General features: G+C 38.3%; 1 protein-coding gene across 1 annotated transcript in view; it reads right to left on the reverse strand.

Annotated features, from left to right (window-relative positions):
* Window positions 1-2,660, reverse strand: part of LOC126334649 (E3 ubiquitin-protein ligase Su(dx)) — a 114,003-nt gene extending 111,343 nt beyond the window's left edge. Inside the window, exon 1 of the mRNA XM_049997094.1 lies at window positions 2,209-2,660. The gene's annotated coding sequence lies outside the window, so the exon portion shown is untranslated. The remainder of the gene's footprint in view (window positions 1-2,208) is intronic.
* Between the last annotated feature and the right edge of the window lie 10,575 nt (window positions 2,661-13,235).

The following is a 13,235-nucleotide window of genomic DNA, read 5'->3' on the forward strand; positions in this document are numbered from 1 at the left end:
GCCTATCTGTGACTCAGCATCCCCACTACATGGTGAGTAGTAGCTACCCTTTTCATAATATTGTTAGATTCTGAAGATTTGAGGAAATTTGTTCACTGACACAGTAGACATGAAGCTTGTAGGCAAGTGCGTTTTCTACCTCAGGATACAGTATATATACACCTGCTTCAAAAGAAACTCTAAATCTGTTTTCTAACAAGTTTTCAGTATTGTAAATTTTCTTTTTTTCGCATATGTAAAATGGAATATTGAGAGAGGTGTCACTGTTAAAGCAATGGAGTCACATTCAAAAACAATCCTAGTTCAAATCCTCATATGGCCACCATGTTGATTTTGTTTGTTTGCCTTAGCATGGAAGGTGAATATCAGGATGGATCCAATGAATCAGCCATAGTTTATTTCCTGTGTCATATGAGATAAATATATATATGGAAAAGGAGAGGTATCTTCAATACTATTATGCAGTAGTTCCAATAACTAACTTGTGTCAATGAGTGTACAGCACACTGTCATCTTTAAGTGACTTGGACAGCATTTCCATTTGGTATGATGAATGGCAGCATGCTCTAACTGCAGGTACGCGGAAAACCAATCCTATATTAATGTTCAAATACAGTATAAGTACAATGCTCTTTCACATAGTCATATCAATTAAATATCTGTATGTACTATTGCAACGTGACATGAAATGGAACTAGGCCTAGCTTGTAAGGTTGGTTATAGGAAAGGCAAATGGTCGACTTTGGTTTACTGGGAGAACTACAGGAAATCATAGCTCATCTATAAGTTGATTGTACAGAACATTTGTGCAACACATCCTCAAGAACTGCTGAAGTGTTTGGATCACCAACAATTCATACTTGACACTGTAGCAATTCAGAGACATGCTGCCAGGTTTGTTACTGGTATGTTTCAACAACACAAGTGTTATGAAAATGAAATATGGACTGAAATGGGAGTCCCTGGTGGGAGGAAGGCATTCTCTTCGTGAAACTTTATTGAGGAAATTCAGACAACCAGCTTTTGTGACAAATAGACTGCAGATTGACTCTACTGCCACCGCCATTCATTTTACATAAAGACCATGTAGACAAGGTACAAGACATCAGGGCTTTACTTCAACACATAGACATGTCATCCTCCTCACCTTCCATTTGTGAACTGAACAGAAAATGGGTGACTAGCAGTAGCACAAAGTACCCTCTGCTGTGGTTTGCACAGCAGTTTGCTGAATATGTATGCAGAGGTAGACTTCAGCCACAAGTACAACACAATAATTATTATAACAAACCTAGTTTTGGGTAACTTCAGATTTATACTGTGACATCAAAGCAGCAGCACAGAAAGGCCACATCAAGACAGATGGCTATCAGTCACTTATGTCATGAGTGTTCGGAAAGTGTTTGCCTGAAGAATGAGTAAGTTCATCATTTCAGCCTCATGAATGTGCACTGCAATTACCTATTCTTTAGGTAGGCCCTACCATTCAATACTGCTATTTTTAAATACAAAGACGAATAGAGTCTGATTGTTGACACTGTGACTCACAGCACACAAGGCATTGTTCTGTACCCTCTAAGAAAATAAGTTTCGAATCCTTGAACCCAAACTATAAAAATGAGATCTAAATGGTATAAAACATAGCTTCACATTGTGTTACAGCTAACCGATCATGAAAACCAAAATCTGAGGAGATTAATACGAAATTCACAGCAGATGAATTGCCTTATATCCATTCCTGGAGAACAATGACATCTATCAGTATCAACAAACAATGTTCATCTGTCATTAGTTTTCATGGGGGCTGTGAAACATTTATTGCAAATATTTAGGGTGACTTACTTAAACAATGTTTAATTCTGAATTAAATGTGACAGATAATTAAACTTTTTTTTATTTGTAGGAAAACTTCAAAAGAAAAACATGACACTTGAAGACTGGTACACTAGTCACCTGAACGGTACAGTGACGATGGCGACTATTAAACATTTGAAATGTTAACTGAGGTCGACTTTAAACGTGCCAATGTATGTTGTTTCTCCCAATCAAAGTAGTGTAGCGGACGCTCCATTGCGTAGAGGTTCATGTCACAGAATGTTTATCTAAGATTATCAACCAGTGTGGTAAATTGAGTTAATTTCACACAGTCTTATCAACTACTTCACAGATATTGACATCCCAGTGGAATAGCAGAGAAACAGTGCTTACCTCTCTACATTTACGTCTTCCTTCATTTAGTACACACAGTACTTAGTTTTACATCGGCTTTTACAGAGCCACTCGCTTACACCTTGTCTTTCGGCCAATCCCACTGTTTCAAACGTATCACCGTCACTGTTATCAGCTGAAATGCTTTACGAAACATAGTTTGACATAGGATACGTTTGTGTTGACATTTACTTTCAAAATACTGCTGGCTTGCATTGCTTTCTAATCACGCTGTGAGAATACAAATTCCATTACATGTCGTTTACGTTCCACTTAACATTTCCTACGCAACGCTTTAGCATAATTCAACAGCAAATTTTTGACTTTTTTTTCACTTGACTTCCGACGGTATCTTCCACTATCCACTCGTGACGTCATACGTGAGCTTTGTACTATGTTCAGATAGTCAGAGAGAGAACGTGTAGTGCTATCTTGCCGTGGTACTCTTTGACCAATCTCGCAGTCTTCTCGTATTTATTCATTCGGGGTGCTATTTATCTTGTTGCATTGACCGCTTATTTCACTTGGCAGACATCTTGGTACTTCGAGATTTGATTGTGCCTTCATGGGTGCGCTAATCGTGTGATGTGTTTGTCATCTTCAAATATGACTGCTTATCTGTCAAGCAAGACTGTCGGCAGATTGTAGCGGTCTCGCTTGTCGTGTCTTCTCCCGATTCGCTGAAGAAACCAGTTATCAGAGCTGCGACTCTTCTCATACAGCTTTGTAGGATATTTCTTAATCTGCAGCATAACCCCCTGCTCTTCTACGGCTTCGTGCAGGTATTTGGCTGGGAATTGAGTCAGGTTATGGAAGAACTGACTGAGTGCTTTGGTCTGCATAACCTGGAGGATCTTCATATGAGTCGGAGCCTCATTTCGCCATATGGCTGATGAATAGTTCGTCATTGGAAGTATGGATAATTTATAAACGTGAAGGATGCAATCAGTGGACAACACTGAGTTTTGGTTGAGTAGTGGGTAGAGAGGCCACAACCACTGCAGTGTCCTCTTGTTGATGTCCCTGATGAGCCGTTGCCATGTTAGTTTGCTCTCTAGTAAGAGGACCAAGTATCTTGCAATGGGTGTCCATTCTGTTGGCATACCACAAAGCTGGATTGGTTGTATCACAGTTTTCCGGCACTTGGTGAGTATGAATTCTTGGCTTTTGGCGCCATTGAATCCTATTCATCACCTAGCCGCCCATGCTCTAAGGATTCTGCAAGCTTCCTTCAATTGATGGTGCACTACCTGCGGCTGTGTACTCCAGGTACAGAAGGCAATGTCATCAGCTTATGCAGTTGCAAAGACATAAGGTGTTATCAGCAGGTCTGATTCGTATATGGAGTACAACACAGAGCTCATGACGGAACCCTGTGTCACCCCTGTGTGCACACATATAATGGTGAAAATCGCATCGTCGTCCCCTATGACGATGAAACTACGATTCTGCAAATAGCTTATCAGGAATAGGACATACGAGCCGTCAATGGCAAGGTCGAGCAGCTTGTGTGGGAGGCCCCTGTGACATACAATGTCAAATCCCCTGGTGATGTTCAGAAATGTGGGCCCTCAATATTCTTTGTTCTTGAAGGATTGTGTGACGTCTTCAGCGACTCTCAGGAGCTGTAGGGTAGTAGGGGTTGTGTAAACCCAAACTGTTCCTGGGGTACATTTTCTTCACAAAGTCGGTGGACAAACCTCTGTATCAGGAGTCGTTCGAACACTTTGCTGAGCATTGGTAATAAGCTTATGGACCTGTAATTGCGAAGCTCATTTCTGCTCTTTCCAGGTTTCGGCTGTGCTTCCACGTCTCCAGGGAAGTGAGTGTCAGAGTGATTTTGTTGAACAACGCCGCCAGGACTGTGGTAGCATTTCAGGGCATTTCATTCAGTGTTCGACCTGGAAGTTCATCATGACTAGGTGCCTTGTCATTGGGTTATAATGTAGAGTAGTGATAACACATACTTCAAATAGATCTAAACATTTAGTAAAATACTTATCAGAACCAAAACATATTAATATAGGGGTTCCACAAGGTAGCATATTAGGACCAATACTATTCCTGATATACATCAATGACTTTCCCAGTAGTGTTACTCATGGTGAGAAAATTCTCTTCGCTGATGACAGCAATATTATAGTCACTGAGAGAACAAGAGAACTCCTTACCGAGAAAGCAAATGAAACTCTCAAGGAAGTTTACGATTGGGCAATAAGCAACAAATTGACATTAAACATAAAGAAAACTAATGCCATGAACTTCAGTTTGAAGAGGAAAAATGACAACGTTAAATTAAATGTAGATGGCACCTCTATAGACTGTGTAACAAATGCAAAATTTCTAGGAATGAATATTGACTCTCAGCTGAAGTGGTGCGAACACACAAAGGTACTTGCAAACAGAATGTCATCAGCATGTTATGCCCTTAGAATTCTATCATCTGTGTGTAACATGCAGTGTCTTTTAGTTACATATTATTCATATGTACACTCAATTCTTAGCTATGGCATTCTTTTTTGGGGAACAAATCCACAAAATATGAACACAATTTTCAAACTCCAGAAAAGAGCCATAAGAATAATAACCAGAAATAGTAGTCGAGCTCATTGTAAAGATCTGTTCAAAACACTGGGAATTTTAACTGCTCCATGTGAACACATTTACCAGTCAGTTGTACACATCAAAAGTAACATTGGCAATTACTGCACAAACAGCTCTGTCCATGACCATGCAACAAGAGATAGACTCAACTTACATTTACCAAGAAAAAAATAAACATAAAACTCAAAACAGCATTTTCTACCAAGGAATAAAACTGTACAATAAATTACCAAAAGAGATTAAAGAAATTTCAAAAATACACTTATTTAAGAAGGCAGCTAAAAAGTACCTGTTATGCAATACATTTTATACATTGAAGGATTACTTAGATAAAGCAGAGTAGGGGTTTGATAAAAAAATGTTATACAAACAAATAATAATAATAATGATGATTATAAAACATCCAATATTCCACATAACACCTTCACTTTATTATTTTTCTTCTTTTTTCCTTTCTAGAGACACTCTCCCCTCAAGCTATGCATAGCACAATACTAACACCTCTTCCTCTTTCTGAGCTCAACATCTCACTCATTATGAAGGGATGCTGACTCAGTTTTTCAGGATAGCAAATGGGAACTTGCAGTACAGAAAATGGCCCAAGGATCACCTGTGTGTGTGTGTGTGTGTGTGTGTGTGTGTGTGTGTGTGTATGTAGTGAGTGAAGTGTTATAAAACAATGTGTGTATAGTGTGTGCAGTGACTGATAGTGAAATATGAGTGAATAGTGTGGCATTACATTATTTAATGAGTTATTTGTAAATAAATTATTGTATACCAGGAGTAAAATCTAATGATTGTCTCTAACTAGAAGTCTGTAAATATATGTGTATACGAATTAGCTTATTGTAAATTGATCTAAGCTTGTAAATACTTTGACATGTCCTATATCCTTGTAAAAAGAGATCTACGGATGAATAAAACTACTACTACTACTACTACTTCTTTCAGAGTCACCAGGAGTATTCGTTGGCCATAATACCCAGTGGCAACTGCCAACTAGGCAGTGAGTCTGCTTCTGACTGTCTGTAAGTGACCTCTGTCTTAAGGGCATTCAGAGTGACGAAAGTTATCTGCAAATACGTCCGCCAACACATTAGCTTTCGTTTCTTCAGATTTGGTTCATCTATGATGGTGAGAGGTCGGAGGTGCAGACATGAGCATGTAAACGTGCCTGCCGCATTCCTCACTGTCATGTCAGATTGCATACTCACCAGTTTATCTTGCCATCACGTATTCTTATGAGTTTGAAGTGCTGTTTTAATTCGTCGTCGCATCAGACTGACGCGCCAGTTAATTTGAGGATTCCAGGTGAGGGGCCAGTCCTTGTTGAGCGCGTCCTCCCTCTAATGAGCTCCAGAAGATCAGGCAGTAATGACAGAACTGGGCAGCCTGTCCTCATCTGTTGTGGTGTAAATGTCTCCAGTGCAGTCCATACTGCATTACTGAGGGTCGTGACCCATGGAATGGCTATTTCCTAGACGTTGGATGTACACTGGTTGTGAGGACGTACAGTCGACTCCTCTGGTCCACAGATGTGATCGTTTGCTTGTTCTACCACTCGAAGGAGATGTCGGCCACAAGTGTTGGTAATCAGAGAATGCCACATGATATGCATCGCATGATATGCACTGCTATAAGCAGCTTCACCCTCAGCTGTAGCAGGCTCTTCATTCATCAGAAGCCAGTGGACTTTGGTGCTGGCGTAGACAGCAACAAACTTCACAACACTTTCGATGATTTCCATCGCTATTGTTGCGGTTTCAATAGTTCGCATTATCGATCTCAGCACTGCATAGTAGCAGAGCGAGAGACGAATGTAAGGGTCAGAGAGACGTAGGTGCGCCATTTCAGTGGCAGGAATAATTGGCCACGTTCGCCCTAACTGTAGGCTTCAAGTGAGTTTCATTAACAAGATAGATGTCGATATTTTTATCTTGGAGAAACTGACGAAACTACATGAGATAAGAATGCAGTCCATTGATGTTCCAGGTTGAGAGTTTGATGTCGTTAAGTCTTCTAATTCTGTCCATGGGAGGCTGGAATGACATCATTGTGGCACCTTGCACTTCCGATTCCCCATGAATGGCAGCAGAAATTATTTGAGGTAAGTTGGCAAGAAGCTTAGTTGCCACTTGCTCCATTTAGTCGGCAGTGCCGGCGAATTCAGAGTCAGGCCTCTGGTTGAGATGTTGGGAGGAATTTGAGTCTTGCTTGTTTTGTTCCGGAATTCTTGGCGGATATGGAGCTGTTGCGGGTGCTGTTGGTATCGATGTTGATACAATCCAGTAGCCTTGAACGATGTCTGATGTGAACAAATCAGATCTATTGCACGTCTCTCCATGAGCAGCGTCGTCTGCACTCCGTTTGTCGCTTGTGCACCGCGTCTTCTCAGTAGTCTTCAGTTTGTGATTTAGCCCCTCCAGCAGCGATAAATCACGCATTCTTCTGCTGGCAGACTTCACGTAGCGAAAAACTCTGTAATTTGCAGGGGATGATACAGAGGAGTGACGGTATGTTGTAGTCTTGTCTTTAACAAGATCGCAACTTCTGCTGTTGTGATCTTTGCCGCATTTTACGCATTTTTGCGGAGTCATGCAATGCCTGGTGACATGAAAGAAACCATGCCATCTATAACATTGTTTTGACCCCATACAGTTGGGAATACATCAGATGTGTGTGTCAGGAACAGTTTTACTTTGTCCCTGCCAGTCTGTTTCGTGGTAAACGGATGTGCACAATTCTCCTTTAGCAAATGGAATAGTTTTCTGTAACTGTCCTAGTACTGTAGCGGAATTCGTTGCTTTACCATTTGTTGTTTCAGCTGTCGATCTTCTGTGGTTTCAGCAGGAGGCTCAGGTTCCCGATTTTGGATGGCATTGTAACAATTTTTCGTTTCTATAGAGGCAGTATGCACCACATGCTGTACTATAGATTGCTTCTTCCTGGGCGCCGTTTAAATTCAGTATCAGCGAGAGAGGCCTTCTGGACGTCACTTATGATGGTTGTTGAAGCACCTTCCTTCGTGCCAAATGCAGATTGAGCTTCCACTAATTTGATAGACAAGTCTGAATCACTATCCATATCCTATTCCAAGTCTACAGCGGTGATTGTCATAGCTGGAGCGGACGATGAGGGCTCAGTAGGGAGAGGCCAACGAGATGGCAATCGGCGACTTGACGCGGTCGGGCAGCTGCCTCAGCTGAAAAGGTAAACAACACATCGCTATGCTCTGACACTGTGCACTTGGTTACTGTGCTGTGCTGCTAAGCTGCGAAACCAATAACATGACAGGGGACCAGGTCGCCAAGAAAAGAGAAGCTGAATCCACAAATGTACTTATTTATAACTTAATTCAAGGATTCATTGTAACAGCTGAACTGCTGTGATTTTTATCTTAATTTTATTGTAACTTTTTGTGAATGTAATAACACATACACATAGACACAAAATAAAAAAGAACACTATACCCACATGATATGTTGCTAAGTCAACCTACTTTACAGATATATTTTATTTTTATATAAACTCTTATATGTTAACCACTATTCTTTTTTTTAAGCACACACAATAGACATTTTACTTGCTTTGCACCTTTCAACATCCCCCCTTAAAGTACAATGTTTGTTTTTAATGACTCTAAATCACAAGCTTCACAAATTTAGTCATCACACAGTCATGGTAATTGTTTAATAATAGCATTTCTAAATTTCTCGAACTTTGATCTTTGTAGAGCTTTGGTCAGTATGTCTGCTAATAGTTCTTCTGTATTACAATATTTAATCTCTAACAAACCTTCTCTGTATTGTTCGCTAACATAGTGAAATTTTACATCTATTTGTTTGCTTCGTCTAGCCAACTGTCCTGATCTGATCATTTGGATAGCACTTTGGTTGTCTACATGAAGAATAATTTTCACTTTTCTTCTGGTTAACTCTTGTATTAGGATATTGATGTGTTTTATTTCTTCGGTGCATTCAGCTGCAGAAATGTATTCTGCTTCAGTTGATGAAGTAGCTGTCACACTTTGCTTCTTGGAACACCAACTAATGGGAGCACATTATAAAAAACCATGTATGCACTTGTACTTTTTCTGTCTCTTAATCTTGTGCATAATCGGCATCACAATAAACATTTAGATGAATACTGTCAACTTCTTCACTTTCTTTTTTCTGATAGAGAAGACCATAATTCTTGGAACCTTGTAGATGTCTAAAGAGTTCTTTTTACATTTTTGTAATCCCTTTTCTTGGGGTCTTCTGTGAAGTGGAACTCATAATTTACTGTAAATCCAAGATCTGGTCTGGTTTTACATGACAAATAAAGAAGGCTTCCTATGATTTCACGATATGCAAATTCACTGTGTTCATTTTCTTGATTTTCTTCATTTGTCTTTCCCTCTGCAAGTAATGGAGTCTTCATGGCCTTACAGTCAGTCATATTGAATTTATCTAGTACTTTCTTTGCATACTGTTCTTGGTGTAAAAATATTCCATCCTCTGTCTTCATTATTTGTATCCCTAAGTACATATCTGCATTTTCTACCACAACCATTTCAAATTTCTTCTTAAGTTTCTTTAGTATATTTTCAATTTTCTCCAAGTCTTTTCCTATTATTGTTCCATCATCAACATGTATAGCCATGTACATTTCTTCAGTTGCATCTTTAAATATGCACTGATCTGATTTCAATTGAATTAGTCCTTATGATTTTAGGAAATCTGTCAAAGTTTTATTCCATCTGGATGGGGCTTGTTTAAGTCTATACAGAGCTTTCTTCAAAACACACATTTTTCCAGCTTCTTTGTATCCATCAGGTATCTTCATAAAAATTTCTGCATCCAGTTTCCCATAGAGAAATGTTGTTTTGATGTCACTCCCATATGGAAACTTTCCTCAGCTGCCAGTGGAAACAACAGTCTCAATGAACATATATCTACTACTATGGTGAATAATCCCTTGAAATCTATATCCTTTTCTTGTTGACAAGCTCTGATAACTAGTCTGGCCTTATATCGTCCATCATCTTTGACTTTAGAGATCCATTTGCTTGTTAAGATTTCTTATCCTTTTGCTTCCTCTGGACTAACCAACTTCCATGTTTCATTCTGTTGAAGAGATCTACTTTCTTTTTCAATTGCTTTTAAACAATTCTCTTTGTTTGGACCACTTCATAGGTAAGTAAAGCTGTTTCATAATCATTATATTTTACAGGTTTCTTCAAACTAGTTCTTTTCCTAAGGTTGTAGTTTCTTGTGTCTTCATTGCATGTTATCACTTGTTGATTTTCTTCTCATTGATTTTCATGGTCTTTATTTCATTTTCTTGATTGCTAGTGTCATTCGATGGTTCACCAATATCAAGATATTTATGTAGAGTTTCTTTTGACACTTTTTGCTCAAATACAAAATCTATTGACACAAGAATATTTCTTCTTTCTGCATCAAACAGCCTGTAGCCATTTGGTGCATAACCAACAAAATATATGCATTACTTCTTACGCCTAGTTTCTTCAAATAGCCAAAATTTTTGGCAAAAACTCTTGATCCAAAAATTTAAAGTCTTGACAGATCTGGTCTTTTCCCAAACCACACTCTGCTACCATAACAATAAGAAAATAGAAAAACTAAAAATAGAAGGCATTAATAAGGAAGAAAAACAGTTAAAGATGTTTCAAGAAAACAAATAATTTCGTGAGAAAATGGCAGAAAATGGACAGCAAGGCAAAACAAAAATGGTTCAAATGGCTCTGAGCACTATGGGACTCAACTGCTGTGGTCATCAGTCCCCTAGAACTTAGAACTATTTAAACCTAACTAACCTAAGGCCATCACACACATCCATGCCCGAGGCAGGATTCGAACCTGTGACCGTAGCAGTCACACGGTTCTGGACTGCGCGCCTAGAACCGCGAGACCACCGCGGCCGGCAGCAAGGCAAAACATTTTATAATGAGAACAATTAACAAAAAAGGTAAAGACACCTGTATTGTGTTGTGAAACTTCCAAGGCTATGTATGATAAACTTCAAGCAATTTATAAAAGAGATGCATCTCAAAGAACTTAGCAGTTGCTTCAAGAATTTTGTAGTTTCAAGTGCGACAAAACCAGAGACATAGCTAGTAATATAAGTGGACTACAGAATATAGAATTTGAACTGAATCGTCTCCAGTCAGAAAAGATGACAGATATTATGGTCATACCCAAGATATTGTCTATTTTGCCAGAAGAATACAAAAACTTTCCTCCAGCATGGAGTGGGAAGACTATGGAAAATCTAATTGCAAGGCTTATAAGAGAAGAGCAACGACTGAAAAACAATAATCAAGAAGAGAGTATTGCCTTTGATGTTGGGTTTAACAAAAATAAAAGAAAAGATATAATTTGTAAAAATTGTGGTGGTCGTGGACATTTTGCAAGAGAATGCAAGAAGCCTAAGAAGTGAGAACACAGTTCTATATGCAAGAGGAATAATCACAAAGTAGAAGAGTGTTACTTTGAAAATAAAATTCAAGAACCAACATTGATATCTTTCAAACCCTGTCCTTATTGCAAAAAGACTAACCACAAAGAAGAAGATTGTTATTTTAAGAACAAAGATAGCGAAAGAATATCATTTAGCACTTTTGAAGACAAAGAAGAAGATCTAGTCACTCAAGAAAACAAGAAACAAGATATTGATGAAGAAAAGAAGATGGAACACACTGCACATATTGCATATGAATGTAACAAAGGAAAGATTTCACAAAAAACAAATGAGAAATAAGATATGGTCATGGTTGTTGATAGTGCATGTACAGAACATTTTTGTAATGAAGTGAGCAAGTTAACAAATGTGGGACATTATCATAGTATTGTAAAAGTTGCCAAACAAGGTCGATCAATGAAAATAGTTGCAACACGAAACTTTGTAGGAGATAACTGTGTTCTAAAAGATGTTATGTATGTTCCTGAACTGAGCAGTAATCTGATGTCTGTAAATGCAATCACTGAAAAAGATTGAACAGTTCTATTTACTAAACATTCTGTTCAAATCTATAAAGGTGAAATACCTGTTTTGAAAGACAAAAAAAGAAGTGCGTTGTATGAAGTGAAAATTAAATCAGTAATGCAATCACTACTGACACAAGAAGAAAAACAAGAATGGCATAAGAAACTAGGTCATCCAAGCATAAGCTGTACTTCAAATATAAAGAGAGAGTGTGAAGGAGTTCCTAATACTTTATGCTCAGCAGAACAATTGTGCAATGCTTGTGTGAGAGCTAAATTAACAAGAAAACCATTTTCTACTGTGAGAGAAAGAGCAACAAGACCTCTTGAAATCGTACATACTGATATCTATGAGAGATAGAACCCCCAACATTTAATGGATATAGGTACTACATGGCAGTGTTAGATGGTTTCACTTATTTCTGTGTAACCTACTTGTTAAGATATAAGTCAGAGGCTGAAGGATTCAAAAATATGTGTTAGAAAGTGAAAATAAGTTGAATACAAAAGTGTCAAAAATAAGATATGATGAAGGTGGTGGATACACCAGCCGTGAGTTTAAGAACTGGTGTGAAAGAAAAGTAATTGTGCTGGACTATAGTATTTCCTATAGCCCTCACCTCAATGGGAAAGCAGAGAGCCTTATCTGACAATAATGAACAAGGCAAGAGCTATGATATTCGATAGCAAACTAAAGAAAGAGCTATGGGGAGAGGCAGTGCTCACAGGTACATACTTAATCAATAGAAGCCCAGCTATCAATCTAAGTGCCACACCTGCAGGGAAGTGGTTTGGGAAAAGACCAGATCTGTCAAGACTTCAATTTTTTGGATCAAGACTTTTTGCCAAAAATTTAGCCTATTTAAAGAAACTAGATGTAAGAAGTAATGCATATATTTTTGTTGTTTATGCGCCAAATGACTACAGACTGCTTGATGCAGAGAGAAGAAATAGTGTTGTGTCAAAAGATGTTGACTTTGAGCAGAAAGTGACAAAAGAAACGCTACAGAAATATATTGTTATTGGTGAACTATCAAATGATACTAGCAATCAAGTAAATAAAGAGAAGACATGAAAATCAACGAGAAGAAAATCAACAAGTAATAACATGCAATGAAGTCACAAGAAACTACAACCTTAGGAAAAGAACTAGTTTGAAAAAAAACCTGTAAAATATAATGATTATGAAACAGATTTTCTTCCCTATGAAGTGGTCCAGACAAAGAAAATTGGTTAAAAGCAATTGAAGAAGAAAAGAGATCTCTTCAACAGAATGAAATATGGAAGCTGGTGAGTCCAGAGGAAGCAAAAGGGAAAGAAATCTTAACAAGCAAATGGATCTTTCAGAGGTTGTCAAGAAGAAAAGGAAATAGATTTCAATGAATTATTCAGCCCAGTAGTAAATATAACGACCTAATATATTACTACTGCATA

Source organism: Schistocerca gregaria, chromosome 2 (genome assembly GCF_023897955.1).
Source record: "Schistocerca gregaria isolate iqSchGreg1 chromosome 2, iqSchGreg1.2, whole genome shotgun sequence".
In the NCBI taxonomy this organism is placed as follows: Eukaryota; Metazoa; Arthropoda; class Insecta; order Orthoptera; family Acrididae; genus Schistocerca; species Schistocerca gregaria.